The sequence below is a fragment of the Thermobia domestica genome, chromosome 18, assembly GCF_964235325.1.
Source record: "Thermobia domestica chromosome 18, izTheDome1.hap1.1, whole genome shotgun sequence".
In the NCBI taxonomy this organism is placed as follows: Eukaryota; Metazoa; Arthropoda; class Insecta; order Zygentoma; family Lepismatidae; genus Thermobia; species Thermobia domestica.
The window spans coordinates 98,866,653-98,884,406 of record NC_137471.1 but is presented as its reverse complement, the minus strand read 5'-3'; the positions used below and the strand labels follow the sequence as shown (position 1 = coordinate 98,884,406).

General features: G+C 35.8%; 1 long non-coding RNA gene across 1 annotated transcript in view; it reads right to left on the bottom strand.

Moving 5' to 3' along the window:
• Positions 1-10,534, bottom strand: part of LOC145675497 (uncharacterized) — a 336,608-nt gene extending 326,074 nt beyond the window's left edge. The window contains exon 1 of the long non-coding RNA XR_014129134.1: positions 10,423-10,534. This is a non-coding gene — a long non-coding RNA (uncharacterized LOC145675497). The remainder of the gene's footprint in view (positions 1-10,422) is intronic.
• Positions 10,535-17,754: the final 7,220 nt, after the last annotated feature.

Genomic DNA, 17,754 nt, shown 5'->3' with positions numbered 1-17,754 from the left:
CGGTGACCGATATGAAAAATCTTTTGCCACATCGCTTTTTAGTTTTTAAAGACCTATCGAACGAGGTGTCACTCGACCCATGTTTCTATTTAAGATTTTAAAGTTGGGCCCCGGGCCCCCATGAAGAGCGGCCCTGGAGGGCACCCTGACATCGCCATTCGATCTGCCCCATGGTATTTCTTATTTTAGTTTTTGTTCAGTTTATTTATGTTCAACCGTTTTCGAGATATTTCCATAGAAAGATTAAAATGGCCCCTGTATATATATATATATATATATATATATATATATATATATATATATATATATATATATATATATAGATAGATAGATAGATAGATAGATAGATAGAGAGAGAGAGAGAGAGAGAGAGAGAAGGGGAGGGAGAAGATTATATACAACAGCAGTGGATTTTGTTTCGGGAGAGGTTTGAGGAACGGGTAACAAACATTGTGTTGTACATGCAATGCGAAAAATGATTTCAAGTTTATTTCGGGAGGGACTTGAGCCCGATACCTACCCCCTAAATACGCCACTGTGCAGGTACATCAGTCAACCGTTCCCATATTATCTCATACAGCAACGAAACAAATTTTGAGTAAAGGCAAAATAACTATCAATATTCGAGACGAGACCGAGACTTTCGAGACTGACCATGGTCTCGTCTCGGTCTCGTCTCGATTTATAGAGGTCTGTCTCGGTCTCGGTACCATCCCTACACTTCAATGGATCATTTGTCTTTTACACACAAATGAACTTCCCTTTAAGCATGTTTCTGAAGTAATAGATGGTAAAAGCTCAGGGCCGCACACTTTTAAAGGGAAAATCGGGCAACAAATTAGAAATGATTTGACTCAGTTGAAAATAGTCAAATTTGACGTAACAGAAATCAGTGTTCAAGAAATTCCACCAGAGGTTGTTGTCACTTTGAGCTCAGATCAAAAATACCTTTATGAAATGTGTTACAGTATTCATCGCGGCAATGTTTCAGACCAGTTAGCTAAGAGATCGCCAGGAAAAATGTATAATGGAAGATGGCTTACAAAGGCCAATAGAATACTTCGACTATATGTTTCTCTAAATGAACCATCAGAAAACGTAAAATACCTAGTGAGATTAATTATGAAAGTGTATTCACCCGGTTGGTGTCGAATTAAATCGCATCCAAATGTATGGGAAGGAGCAAGAAACTTCTGGTATATTAGCAAATTATTAAGAGATGCTGATGATATAAAACAACAACACAAGGAAGTTATGGAAAAGGTACTGAAAAATAATAGTTATTTTGCTCATCGGGAAAATATTCTTCTTTCAATGTTGACTGACCCAAAGAAGTATTGTAGAGAAAAGGCAATTCAGCAAATCACTGAAGCAAGACAAGTAACCTCTGGCGAACTAAGAGACTACCAGTTGCCAAAAACTCTTAATTTAGAAGCAGGCGATTACTTAAATATGATTAATTGGGAATGTGAACCGATTACACCTCCTCCAGTTCTGGGAAATGTAACGAGTGAGGATCTTCTTCAAGCTCTTGATGGCCCACTTCCAATTGAACCTATACCGTGCCATATTCAAGGCGTGGAATGTGCTGTGAGTTTGGTGACCCAAGCTGCTCAATTGAGAATAAGTTATGTTAAAGACACAAATACATCTTAAATGTTCAAGAATCAAGAAAAACACTTCCTACATTTGACTGGAAAGGCCAGTGGTGTTAATGCATAAAGTGTTTCTGTACGTATGTTTGCTGTGTTTGGTTTGTTCTGTTGCCAAGGTACCTTGTAAACACCGAAACGAAAAAATATAGAAATGTTTAGTTTCACATCACATTCCACTACCCTAAGCTGTATTCTATATTTTCTTACAATTAAGACTGCGGTCGTCCATTGTAACCCTCACAATCTAACTCGTAATTATGTGCTATTAAATATGAAAGAATTCTATTTTATATAATTGCATTATAAGCAATAAAATTTAACACAATACAGCCGGGTTTAAATCCATATGTCAATTAAGCTACATTTTTGGAGAATTGTCAATTTGGTAACACTGTTATTTTTATGGATGGCAACTCTGACAATGCTTCTGTCATCTCTTCCGGTGTAGAACAACATTATGTATGATTGTGGTAATTAGTTACATTTCATTATCTGCTTTCATTTACAAAAGACGGGCAAACGGGGAATCATCACTTTTGTATGACATTTGGTATCCTTGACTCCTAGGGGAATATGTTGTGCGAGGGCAAGGCGAGCTCGCACAACTGTTCTTTTGCATTCTCTTATTCAGGGTAGCATAATGAAGTTCAGGCAATATGTGAAATACAAGTGTAATTTTCTACAGCACTGGGAGAAGATGAAGTTTTCACACTATTAATATAAAATTTGGCACTCTTATTGAGAAATATCTGAATTTTTCGAATTTCTAAAGGAAATAGGAGAAAATTGCTGTTTATTCCCCCTTTCGGGGGTGTAAACACAAAAGTTAATTTTCCTCATGGGAGATTCAATGTTAAATGGAAGCAGTTTTCTCCAATAATTATTCGTAAAGATTTCGGGGCAAATGAGTTGTATTTGTTATGAAATGCAAAAACACTCATTCACAAAGCTAGAAAACCGTCTCAAACATTATTTTGAGAAGGCCCCCTTTTGGGGGGCAAGGGGTGTAAAAAGGTGGTGGGTGATGTGTTACCAAAATCCCAAAATTTATTTTCGGAGTGCCAGAAAACGTCAGATTAATCACGAATGTCACAGAATTAATGTTCCAATGCTCCTTACATGTAAGAGTGACTGATAATGGGCTACAGCCCTCTTTCAAAAATAAGAAAATCACCATAAATATCCTTAGTAGGGACATACGAGAAGTAGGCATTTTTTATTAATTAATGTGAAATTTGGCGTCATTGTAGCAAAAGAGTATGCGTTTTTGAAATCTGGAATGCTATTTTGGTAACGCACCGCCTTAGGGAGGCACAGGGGGCGAAGCATTAGGTGATGGATCTTTATAAAAATTCAAAATTTTGTTCCGGAAATGCCAGTGAGCGTCAGATTTCTCACAAATGTCACAGAATTTATATTCTAATGCTCCTTGCATGGCCAGTGACTTATGTGGGGCTATAGCTCCCTTTCAAAAATAAAATAAAATATCATAAATATCCTTAGTAGAGACATGCGAGAAGAAGGTATTTTTGTTAATTAATGTGAAATTTGGCGTCGATGAAGCTAAAGAGTATGTGTTTTCCAAATCTGGAATGTTATTTTGGTAACGCACCGCCTTACGGGGCACAGGGGGCGAAACATTAGATGATGGATCTTTTTAAAAATTCAAAATTTTGTTCCGGAAATGCCAGTGAGCGTCAGATTTTTCACAAATATCACAGAATTAATATTCCAATGCTCCTTGCATGGTCAGTGACTTACATGGGGCTATAGCCCCCTTTCAAAAATTAAAAAATCATAAATATCCTTAGTTTGACATGCGGGGAGAATGATTTTTTCTCAATTAATGTGAAACTCGGCGTCGGATTAGCAGAAAGTTATGCATTTATCAAATCTGCAATATTATTTTGGTAATGTACCGCCTTAAGGGGGCACAGCGGGTGAAGCATAAGTTATTGGATCATTATAAAAATTTCAAATTTTATTTTGAAAAATCCAATGTGTCAGATTGATCACAAATAATACAAAATTAATATTTTCATGCTCCTTGCATGTGCCAGTGACTGATATTGGGCTACAGCCACCCTTCCAAAAATCACATAATTTACGGTAAATATCCTTAGCAGGGACGTACGGTAAATATGCTTTACAATTAATGTGCAATTTGTCATTATTGTAGAAGAATGTTTTGATTCTTTTTTTAAAAAAATCGAATCTAGTGTAAATGAATATCGTCTGTCAGTGCAACAGATTGAGGATATAGCTTCGGTTCTTTTTTTTGGGGGGGGGGGGGATCACTGGAATATAATCAAAAAAAATTGCGTTTTTAGAAACCAAATTGGTCTCTTCTTATAGCATAAAATCACACATAAAGTCACGAGCATATTTTTTGCACACTTAAGCAAACCAGCTCGAAATAGAACACAAAATGACAATGGAAAATGCCGCAGGTACCGCGAACGAAAAGATTTTAATGAGAAGTAATATTTTAAAAATTAAAATATTGTTTTCTTTATTCATAGAAAAAGCGTATCTTTTCCCTACTTCTTCCACAATAACTGTATGATCCCACTTTCCACGCAGTAGCCTACTCGTATACTGCACATGTAAGCATGTCAGGAAATCGTTTACTATGGACACATGGTTGTGGTAAAAACAAATGTCTCACGAGGAATAAGGATCAGGTTGAGTCAGGCTATACCATAAACCCAAGAAAACATATTATCCCTTTCTGAAAACAACACTTTTCTTTTGGCTTAGTTGTCATTAACTAAATTGCTTAAAGATTTCATTTGTAAGATTTCATTACTTTATTCAGCATGCCCTCGTAAACGAGCAAGACATGAATGAATTAAGGCGATTTACTAGAGCCACTGTGAACACCTTCTCCAACATATCTGGATGACTACGCTCTAAACAATTCTTTGTTTTATGTTGCCCAATAAGGAGGAATGGCCGTAATCCTTACATTTGCAGATTAGGCACCTTGAAATGAGGCGCCTCGTATTAAAATCCGCCCCATCCATTTCGCTTAGTTTCGAATAATCTCGAAAATCGTGCAGTGAATCTCCATATATGCGCGTACAAAGTCCCATATTTGAACTAGTTTTTTTAGAATGAAATATTAAGCTTTTAAACAAAATACTGTTTCCATGGAATTCCTTTAGATCAAACATATAACAAGCGATATATAACTCAATTTCGGTAAAAGAAATGGATTTGAAGGCTTTTGATACTAAGCGCCTCAAGTGGACTCTGATTTCGGTATTCGTTATGTTTACTTGTACATTTACATGCTTGACATTGAATGCAACTGGAGTATACTGTTTTGTATTGTCTTCTCAAATAGAATGAACAGATAATGCACATTATTAACATTTTGATATTGTTTGTAGAAAAGTTGTATTTCTCGTTCCAAATGTTACATCCTATTTATAATTTCAATTATCTTGGTCAGATTAAATCAAGCTGTTTCCAGATTTTCATTTTTTGGAAACTTCTCTCATTACTCAGCAAAACATTTTATCTATATTATCACCCTTAATTATATATCCATCAGAACACATATTTGTCTACTTTTCACTGCCAAGACAGAACATACTACATATTTCCTGTCTCGTCGTACGGAATCTATAACATTTCACTATAAAATTGGTGAGCCGTTAGTAATATTTGGTTTGTATTTTCTGTTGTATGCATTTATAAAGATCGTTATTTTCTTACCCAATTACTCTCCTAAATATTTCATAAACTACAAATCTGTAACTACAGGCAAAGCTAAGAAATCAACTTTACTTAGTTTTCTGCTAAACATATGTATCGTGTTTAAAAAGAAATTTCTGCCGTAATTCCGTTAACCCAAATTAACCTTTTTCTACTTCCTATACCACATAATTTCCTAGCACCGCTTTCCTTGCGTTTCCTTATTACGAATTTGAACAGTGACTTTCTAAGCTTGCACTATAATGCTGAATACCGCCACTATATTATTATAATCATCTGAAGGTGTATTCAGAGAGGGTATTCAATAAATGCATGTTCGCAAAACATAATGCACAAATAGTAACTATCTCACGAATTTGAGTTATTTAGTTAAAGGCAAAGAGAAATTAATTCAAAAATGACAGGTGAAAAATATTTTAGAAATAAATTTCTCAAATTTGTATTAGCATAAAGTGGTTGAATTCATTGGTGATATTTCTGGTAGACGCTACTTGAGAGTATTTAATAATGTCATCAATGAACGAAGTTTTGAATGTTGAACATCCCCAATGCTTTTTTCTTTGATAGTCTTTACCGTTCATTACATCACCTTTTACATTCTCTTCTAAGATTAGAATGCATCGGCATATAAAATGAAATGTTTCATTTTACGTCTGACGCTAATGCCCCGTAGCCAAAGGAGACAGGTAGTTAATAACTATGAAAGAATTGGTAGATAGAATCTGTGAGGTAATTGGAGATCCCCGAGAGGGTCCACGGTATTATCCACCATAAACTTATATATCTTGGAATCGATCAGGGACCACTCAAAGGTGAGCGCTCTACCATTGAGCTTCTGTGCCCTCTTCAGCGACATGTGAGTTGAATGTTGTTGTATTAAAGTAAGTTTGTATCCAGAAATTTTATAACGATGGAGGTAATAAGGTATTCAACACATCATATATTAAGGGAAAAGTTTCAGGCTCTATAATTTTATTTTGTTTATTGTATTTTAAGATTCTAGCACGAATCATAGGTTCATGTAAAATGTGAAGTGAATTGTTTTAGCACAAATAACATTTGGATATATAAAATCAGTTGAATCCACAAAACAAATTTCAAACTATAGTGACGCATTAGTTGTATGCACTGAAATTGTTTTAGTAGACATCTGTTCTATCAGTTATGCATTTTTAACATAGTCTTAATATGACTCTTGAGATAGAATGATGAAAAGGATGTTGGCAAGAACATATATTTAAAGGGAACGAACCAATATTTGTCTCATAACACGAAAGAAAATCTTGATCAAAATCATAGCATCCGTCCGGTGAATTTGAATCTGAGACTTCCAACCATCAGTTGCTACGACGAGAGTGCTGACCGTTCACCTAAGCTTCATGATCATGTTTTAAGATACTTGTAGCAGTGGAAAATGTGTCGACAGCTACCCTTCGAAACTTTTCTTTTTGTATATTTCTCTTCATTGAGGCATTTGAATCTTTTGTGTAAACATATTTTAGTGCAATTCCCCCTTGAATTTACGCAAAATGTCCCCTCGAATCAAAAACAATCGAGTTCTTCTACACATGACAGTACATCTATCAAATATCGATGTGTCAAATCTTCGTTTGGTGAACTTTTTGTTCCACGTACGGCTCACAACTTAATTCCAGAACCAAATTTTAAACTCGGAATCAATAAGGGATATTTTACTTAATCAGTAAGGGAAACTTTACTAAATACCAAAAATAAATGACACCATCACTATGACACAAAGATCAATTGTCTGGCAATGGAGGACACGGATGTAATTGTAGAATTCCGCTATAAGTAACTAACTTTATTTTTAAAAATGTTCGTTTCTTTACTCTTCTTTATTCTTCCCAATTAAGTTTTCTTTTCTGTTGATTAATGTCCAAGGGCAACCGAAGTTCCTTTACGTATTTACTTAAAATAGAGCGAAGAAGAGATTTAATTAGACAACAAAAAAGAAAAAAAACATAAAATAATGCCACAATGGCACTTCCATTTGATCCTGAAGGGTGAATACATTAAGTGTTATTAATTCAATATATTTTCAAATAATTAAAGGTGATTTTATAATTTTCATTTATACAGGGTTTGTATGATAAGTAATGAGACCAGGTCTGGAAACATTGTTTTATTGATCTGATCTGTACAGGGACTTAAAAGCTTTCGAAGTACTCTCCTCTTGCGTCGATGCACTTCTGCAATCGATGTTTCCACGCTGCAAACGCCCCCTGGAAGTCAGCAGCCGGCATGTCCTTTAGAAATGTGGTCACGGCTGCTTGGATGGCTGTGACGTCTGCAAAACGGGTTCCTTTCAAGCGTGGCTTCAGCTTCGGGAAGAGGAAGAAGTCGGCCGGGCTCACATCTGGGCTGTAGGGTGGTTGTGGAAGGACTTCCACCCCAATCCGGGTCAAAAAGGAGGTCACTAAGAAGGCGGTGTGGGCAGGGGCATTGTCGTGATGCAACTTCCACCGGCTAGCGATCGCCGGTCTTTTCCGCTTGACGCTCCTGTGCAGTCTCTCAAGGACTTGTTTGTAGAAGGCGGCGTTGACGGCTTGTCCTTGGGGTACAAACTCCTTGTGGACCACCCCCACATTGTCAAAAAAAAAACAATCAACATTGTTTTCACCTTTGACTTCGACATTCTGGCCTTCTTGGGGCGCGGGGACGCAGGAGTGTGCCACTCCGCGCTTTGACGTTTCGTTTCAGGGTCGTACTGGAACACCCACGACTCGTCACCTGTTATGACGTCATCTTCAAAGTTAGGGTCACTGTTCATGAGGTTCAACAGTTCCTGACAACAATCAACACGTCGTTGCTTTTGTTCGTCAGTCAACACTCGCGGCACCAGTTTCGCACAGATTTTTCTCATTCCCAATTGTTCCGTCACAATCTTGTGCACTGTTGTGTGGTTCATATCGAGTTCATCAGCAATCAATCTCAACGATAATCGACGGTCTGAGTTCAGGAGATCCCTCACTTTTGCCACAGTTTCGTCTGTAGTCACTGTTGTCGGGCGTCCAGCCCTCTCCAGATCCTCAACGCTTTCCCGGCCGTTCCGGAACGCACTGTGCCAACGAAACACCTGGGCTTTGGATAGGGCTTCCTCTTTGTAGGCCTCCGTGATGAGAGAAAGCGTCTGAGTAGCCGTTTTCCCCAGGCGAACGCAAAATTTGATCGCATAACGCTGTTCGATGGAACCCTCCATGTTTGTTGATTTTCCGCCGTGACAAGAATGTTCACAAGGGCTTTGTCCAAGGCTTGTCCGCGCTCCACTAAGGCTCGGAGCCAACTGACGCGCGGTGCGTTGCTTTGCTCGGACCCCCCCCCCCTACATCCTCCATCACCGACAAACCCGCTCCAGCGACACGCGCGCCGCGGCGCGGCGAGTCTCATTACTTATCATACATATATATACGTAGTGTATTAACTACTGTAAGCCCTAGATGATGTTGACAAGAATTTCAGCGTATTCTAATGAAATAATTACAGGACGACGTTAGTGTTTTTGTGGGAAAAATATCAATTCTTAATTTTTAATACTACAACCCGGATTTACACATATTCTACCAACAGTTAAGCAGATACATCCTTTTTAACAAAGGTGGAGTTGCCAGGATTTTTTGACCAAAATTGTAACTAATATGGATTTGGTTGATAAATCAGAGCTTAACGACCTTGTTATATGAGATGGGACCTACTGTCTGAATTAGGATATGAACACACTTGAGTTTGATCAAAGACAAGCATAACTTCAGGGATGGAACCTTGGGGCACTCTATGTATTGTAGAGTTAAATTCACCATTTTGTTCTTTTTTCCTACAAATAGTTTCCTCAAGATTGCCTTAATGCACAAGAGGTCCACGAACGGTATGATACAACAGCATTTAAACCATATTTATTATTGGACTATATTGTGTAAGGACTTGCGTATCTTTAAATGCTGACAAAGTTTCTTCATTTTGTTTGTACAATTACTTTATCATTTTATAATTTTATATTGTGCATTATATAACATAAAAACAGTGTTTGGGAACTAAGACTAGTGTTGCCACGAGACACATGAAATTTCTTATCTTGTCTCGATTCTCGTCTCGAAAATGACACGAGAAATGACAAGTTTCTTGTTTCTCCTCGAAAATCGAAGCAAAATGAGAAATTTCTCGTTTGGTGGGCAACAGTAACATTTTAAAATACAGGTCTATTTGGGTAGCAATAAATGTAACTTTGATGAGGACGAATTCTGTATTTTGTTTTAGATCGAATTTATTTGTATTCATTAACATTCAGTGCATAATACACCTATTAACAAGAGAAATTTAGTTTTCTTTTAACGCAACATTTAAAAATCGCTCAAGTCTGCTCTAGAAAACTTAAGAGAAAAAAGAGTCATGTTCAGCAATATATTATGTGTTAAGATATAAAGATAAGTCAGTATACTAAAGTATATCGATAGCGTAATCTTAAAATCGTTTATCTTGTCCTTTTCTCCCGCTAATTTGTATCCTGTTGGAAAACACCTTGTAACATTTTATTTACATTATACCTTACATATAGATCTACACATAAACACGTTTACAAACATATATATTATATTAAGCTTTAGTACTCCCTCGAATACATATAGCTCTCAGAAACATTAGTTATATATGCGAGAAATTGTTAGCTATAATTTATGAGTTTGTTAGCAATTATTCAATATTTCGTGAGCTGTATCTTGTTACGTTGCTTATTTCTTGGAGGTCTTCCGGATTTTCTTTTCGTCTTCAATTTCATTATCTCCTCCCACTAAAATAAATAGAAATAAAACACACTCAAGTATGTATTAAAAAACGTAGGTGAATAAAGTAGAGGGGATGTTCCGAAGAATATCCATAGGTAATATTTGTTGTGGAAGACACAAATACATGTATCTAGTGCGAAAAAAGAGAGAGAAAAATCCTTTAGCAATCATGCAAGAGGTTTTAGAAAAAGAAGTATAGCAATTAAAAAAACAAACACTGAAGTTAAAACTCAAAAGGTTTCACCAACCTGGTTCTAGTATAAAATATCGCTAACAAATTAGCTCCATAGATCGTGTTTACTGATAGATACACGTAAGTAAACACAAAATACAGCAAGAACAACTTTAAATCACTAACCGTCACATACTTCTTGTAGCACACATCTTAAACTCCTCCCCTTGAATTCCGTCCTCTCTGCCCAAAACAACAAAAAACAAAAACTACTCTGCTCACGCACTGATCTTTACGAACAGGTCTCAGCTTAAAAGAAATTTCAAACTATAAATTTTTCCCATTTCATTACTCTCCGCAAGGACCAGAAAGCAATGTTACCGCCCACTCTTATCTTCTTATGTACTATTCACTTACCTCAGTTATTAATCTACTATTGCTTGAGGACGACCAAAAACAAACATATGTATCTACTTTCAATTAAGTTCTGCCGTACCTATACCTTTTAACAGACGATAATTGAAGTTAATTCCGAAGATAATGGTAATTGATTTTTTTTTTCTTAATAGACAATGATCAGAAGAGAAGTTTTGAATTATGTGTGAAGGGGACTTCGACAACACAATATACATCGAGTTCTAGATTCCATTTGGTCCTGATATGAACTGATACATGCTCCTAACTCGTTCTTATCTTATATTATCTAAGAATAACATTGTGATTTACCGAAAATGAACTAATTGCTTTTTTTTAAAAAAAAAAAACAATTAATCCTCATTTTATCCTGAGGAAATAAAATAATTAATTTATACTTAAAAATACATAACGTAAAGTTTCAGAGGGGGTTAAATACATTTTACTATTACAATTAAGAAAAAGGATTGTTTAATGAATTATAAAATGTTAAAATTTCTTTCCATACGATTTAGGATTTAGATTTCTGGACTTTTTGTATTTATGGCCGTGTTAGCCCGTCACGTTTCGAGGAATAACGTTTCCTCGGCGAGCACACTATCCGGGGAAGGGAAGGAGGAAGTAGCCTGGGACCTACATGTGAGGTACACCTCGGCATTTGCCTGGTATGAATGAAGAAAACCTCATTCGCGATGGTTGGCCTGAAAAAGCTCTTACACTTTTTCGACCGAATGTTCCTACCGCGAATCGAACACGGCACCCCTCGCACCAAAGGCTCTTTCCCATACGAAGTAGCTATCCGTATCAGTGATTTTAGAACCAACTTAACTACTCTTTCATATTCTTACATTATTTCTTCATCCTAGTAACTTTGTTCTGTACAGTATGCCGTAGTACATGTGTAGCATTTCCTGTTAGGATTATTTTTAGCGTATTGTTTTCTTTGATACTAAATCCAAATGATTACATGTCGAAAGGGTCTGATTGTTCGTCGTCGAAACTGGTGATAAATTCTACAATGTTACTAGCATTTAATGAAAATGTATGCCTTAAGATGAGACTGATAGCTGAACAAAATAATATGGATGACTACAAGGCGTGGTCAAAAAATATGGTGAATGATTTTTTTTAAGCAGCAACTGCTGATGCTATAACCATTTGACGTAATTTGTCCGTTGAGACAGGCAGTGTCAAGTTGGAACACGTCCTGACTTGTCAGTCAGCGTCCAGAGCCGCTAGAGTGAGGCTGTGTTTACCGTGTCTGTCGCACACCAACAACACGTGAACATTAAGTTCTGTTTCAAGTTGCAAAAAAGTGCCACAAAAACTCATGAAATGCTGAAATTGGTGTACAGCGGTAATGCTGTAACTCTGAAGGCTGTTTACAAGGGGTATGTGCGATTTAAAAGCGGAAATGAGTCGGTAAAAGACGAGAAACGTTCTGGATATACATTAACCTCAAAAACAGAAGAAAACATGCAAAAAGTGTGGAAAATCGTTCGTTCAAACAGGCTAATAACTACTCGAGAGCTTTCCAAATAACAACATATCGTACAGGTCCGTTCAAAGCATTTTAACTACCAATTTGGAAATGAGAAGAATGCGAAATTCGTTCCCCGACTTTTGACTGACGAACAGGAGTTTTTGGCCAAATATATATATATATATATTCATGTCTGTCCACATCCTCAGTACTCTGCAGATGTAACATGACGCGACTTCTGGCTTTCCCAAAAATTAAAACCGTGCTTGAAGGAAAATGTTTGGACACCATTCCTGACATTAAGATAGAGCAACTGAACGCCCTTTCAAAAGAAGCATTCCAGCAATGCTCTTATCCATTCAACGTTGGGATAAGTACATTGCTAGTCAAGGACAGTACTTGGAATGAGATTAAATCAAAGTCCATGTAAATTTATTATTTTGTTTCTAACAAAATTATTCAACGTATTTTTGATCATACCTCGTAAATCCTCATGCGTAGTTTTTTTTATATAAAACTGAAAAAAAAATGTTTTGTAAGCACAAAACTTGGCACTGTACGATAACAGCGCCATCTATTAAAATGAAAGTGACACTGAAGTATACCTACATCAAGCTTTTCATTATGAGATTAGTAAGATGGCTGTACACAATGTGATTAATGAGATACAGCCTAAAATTACGATTAACTCTAAAATTTTAATTTCCATTTTAGGCCTATTATAATATTCCGTAAAGAAAAGACATCAGTTTGTAGATGACATCGAGTTGAACAAAACGACAAATTTGATGGTATATTCCCATGCGTAGTTTTTAAGAAAACCGAGAAAAATAAATTTTTATGGCCTTTAAATTTATTTCATTCGTTGTCAATCATAATTGTTAGTTTTGATGTACTGCAATTTATTGCTCACTTAAGCACTACATGTACATGTACAGTCAACGACAAAAGTTCATTCCGTTTGATAACATTTGTTTTGGGAATAATAACGGTGGTATGGCTGGAACGTACAGAAAACTACATTCTTTTTAATTTGCTGAAAACTGTACTTCAATTGCCCTTCCATTTACGAAACTAATTTCATCAAACGAAAAGAACTTTTGTCGCTGACTGTACAAGTACCACTGTTAATTTACATTTTGTATTTATTGTTGCTCGTCTTGTCCTACCAGTAACATACAATTTCATAACAGTGACTCACATGTTTCTAACAGTGAATGCAATGTACATACTATTTAAATCGGCACATGCTAAAAGGGTCTCAGTCTAAACGTTATAGTTTTGAGAAAAACAAACAAAAAAACGTTGTAACCAAAATGTAACGCAATGAAAAAAATGCAAAAAATATGAAAAGGTAGCACTAAAATAGCTTGACCACGATATTATGGACTTCATGTTTTAATCCATCCCGTTATCATGTAAAAAAACAATTGAAAGTGCTCGACTTAGGCCCTTTTCGCATGTTGCAGGAATTTCAATGAAACATTCTTAAATGCAACAAAGAATACTCAGACGAGTTGATACATCTTGGAATATTGTACACAGCACACTCTGTATTTGTGGGGATCAAAAGTTTCAGTCATTATCGTCACTGGTCTTGTTCGCAGCTTCCCCTTCTTCAATGTTCCTGTCCCAATCCAAGATTTCGTTGAAGAACTGAAGGTAGTCAGCAGGAATGTATAATAACAATTTTTTGTTGTTCCTGATTGTTTCGTTTTTAATTCTCACTTTATCATGTGGATAACCGATTTTGGCAGGTAAACATATGTCACGAACTCAAGGTTATTTAAGGCTGAATGTGTGTGTGCCACCAGAGAGTCAATGAAGTGTCTAGCAACTACTTGTGATGGAAACTTTGAGTTACAGGTAAAGTGCATAAATGTACTTCTCAAAAAATGTACTTTTTTGTCTTTTGGTACAGCTTCTGGGTTTGGTTTCTTCAGAGATTACGTGCTTGTGTAGAAGTTTGGCTACCACGTTTTGAAATAAAAAATTCCGTGCGAATCCACTTCTTTAACCATGAATTTTTGGTGTTGCTTGCCTGAATAACGATGATGGTTATTTCATGGGGTCTGTAAATCCTGTCGTGATGCCTTAAAACTCGTTTTATTATACCGAAATCTCGGTCACAGGGCAAGAATGAATGCCCTCGTACAAGAAAAAGGTGCTCAATTTTTTCAAATCGTTTCATGTCTGTTAGCGCTAGAAACAACCTTGTTAAAGTGTGATTTTTATTTTGTCCGCCGCAGTTGTCTGAGAACACATGAAGTTCTGTGTAGTGATCTGGTAAACTCTTTAAGTAGTCACAAACCAACGAGCAAACCTCATTTGCTTCTTTTTTGACAATCCCTTCATGGTACAGGTAAATGACCGCCGTATTCCGCTTGATATCATGAATGCAAAAAACAGTAGTAGTCAACTGTCTCAGGTAAAAAGTGTCTTGCACCGGGATCCGAGGCAACTGGACATTTTGCATGTAATCGAAACAAATAGATAAGACATGTGGTTGTTGTTTCTCCTTCACTTCCCTGTCAAGACGGTTTTTGTTCATCTTTTGAGGGCAAATCATAAAACATGTGTCAAGATCTCATTCTGTTTGTCCTCTGGTACAACTTCAAAGCAGTTCTTTCTCTTGCAACTGAAAATGATCTATAAAAGTAGTATTAGAGCTACAGGAGAAACACATAATAGGCACAGATTCGAACGGATACAAACGAAACCTTCACAGATTGTTTATTGGTTCAAAGTAGAGGCCAGGATAAAGAAACTGGGTAAGAAGGCAGAGGTGAAAACACCACTCTCGAGTGCAAGGATGTAGAACATTATTCTGAAAAACTGGAGTTTATTCAGAATTAGGTGGCCAAATCAGCCAAAAATCGAATGATTTATAGTAGAAAAGAGTTAATAGTGTTGGATTCTTATCAATGTGTGAGTAAAGTGTGATTACAATTTCAAGGTATGTATGGGGAAATTACCAAAGTGTAAACAGATGAAACTTAAAGGTGGTTTAACCGTTTTTGACTTATGGGTTGAGTACAATGAGTTACGTAACGTAACCTAACCAAACTTAACGTAACTCAACCTAACCTAACCTAACGTAGCTAAAAACCACCAAATAAAGAAAATGGCACAAAGTAGTATAGAAAACTGGCCCCCGAATTCTTTATAATGGCCATAGTTTTATGTGTGCATATTACTTCTGACTTGAGAAAGGAAAGATCACTTGCTATTTCGGACTTCAGGTTGGTTAGGCCTACAGTAAGTTTGGTTGCTTTAGCAATATTGCAACACAGTTATTTCATGCAAAAAATGGGACCTGTGACTTTGAACTCCTTTGAACAAAAATCAGTGGTATACATATTCTGACCTGTGACAATTCTAGTTCCAAAATTTGGAACTAGAGTCTTACGCTATTTTTTTTAAAAAAAACTCATTTACTGAAAGTGAAAAACTAATCTAATCTAGAATGACTTACCTGCGGTCCCTGTTGTTTTTACGAACAATGTTTCCTCTGGCATCAACAAACTCTATGCCTTTTACTCTTGCTTTTTTGAGGATATTTCTCTTCCATCTATCTTTGTTTTCCTTTCGTTTTTTTACCCACAACATGGTCTTCACTATCCTCCATAATACTACGCAAGGCCAGAACAATCAAAACCAGACGTGTCTAAAGCCAATGTCAGTGTTGGGTAAGTTGTAAAAATGTAACGCGTTACAAGTTACTTTACTTTCTCTTAAAATGTAACGCGTTACTAACGCGTTACTTGCCCCCAAAAAGTAACTGTTACTTTACTTGGAAAGTAACACGTTACTTTTAGGTCCGAAACTGAATATGTGAAAAAAATCTTATTACTTCAATTTTCCGTACTACTATTACTTCCGCTATTATTATTATTATTATTATTATTATTATTATTATTATTATTATTATTATTATTATTATTATTATTGCACGTTCTGAATCGCTTTATGTAAATGCAAGGATAAATTTTTACTTGACAGTTATATGAACATTTTCATATAATGTAGCATTGACAAAATGCCATACTGCTTTACTCGTAAGGATGGGCACGAGCTGTAGACGGCTGAGTGCCTTCTCCTTCATCTGCATATCAAAATGCAGATGAGTGCACATTTGCATATCAATATTTAAATATATTGTAATTTGTGATCAAATTAATTGCTTATAAATTAGCATTCATTTTAATAATTGTATCACTTTTATGAATATTATTGGGTAAACACTAAGCGTAATACAAAAGTATTAATACAATTTTGATGTATCTTGTATTTCATGTATGTTTTTTTATTCCTTTATAGGCTATGAATCATTTATTGTTTGCATACATCTCATTAATGGAACTTTATTTTATATATATTACCTACGCTATTGAATTTATATAGCCAACATACTATTCTACATAGGATTAATAAAAGAAAAAATCATATCATATGCATTTGATTCATGTATAAAAGTGTAAACTTTGGGGCTACAAAAATACTTGGTCAGAGATTTTTTTTCTGGCAACATTAGTCTGCGCTAAAACTGCATGTGAGGTCTATAACAACTAACAAGTAAAAAAATCCCTAAATAACCAAAAAAGGATAACTCACTAAATATAGGAAGTATACTGGTAACTTCCTCTTGTATAGCAATGATAAAATAAATACATTGCTTACAGACGCTCTTCAGGCTTTGTTTCAAAAGTCGTAAAAATTTTAGCGTCAACATGATAAATTTTATGTTTCTAAAGGTGGTAATTTCACACCTTTTAAAAAAATCTCGCACGTTCCGAGCTCTTGGCTTCGCTTCACCCCAAGTTCGTTACCCGTCAGCGAGCGGATCTAAGTATTTCTCCCATGATGCACTGCACTTTTAAAAACATGTATTTTAATTTAACTTACTTTATGTGTAAAATATTAATATTAACGTATTACACTCACTAGTTCTTAAAAAGACCGTTTAAAATTCATGACTAAATTTGTCAACGTGTTTCCCATTGTTCAAAACATTTAAATCTTATATATTTTCAAAATTAATCATAACCTACGATGTTTCTTCTCTCTCTCTCTTGGAATAATGGCTAGTAGGGTTAATAGCAAACAGTTTTAAGAAAAGCCAAAGGAAAAAAGACTTCCTACAAATACTAGGAGAGATAACAGCTGTGTATATTATTACCATTGCATTCTGTATATAATTTACTATATTTATGTATATTTAATCATGTGTATCTATCATTCAAAGTGTTTATTTCAATAGAAATATTAAATGTTTATAGTGTTATTATAATAAACTTCTGTTTTAGCAAAAGCTTTTAAATCGGCTGCTCTCAGTAATAATGGCAGCACCTACCAAGAGGTAAAATGCTTAGTTTGCAGGCACAAGTTGGTTTTCGGTGTGGCTGAATAACAAAACCACCCACAGTATTTGCCGGAGGCATCAAACCTATTGTCCTGGAATTCTAAAAAGAGCGAGTCAACGGTTTTCCAAAAAATTTGCAGTTTAATAAC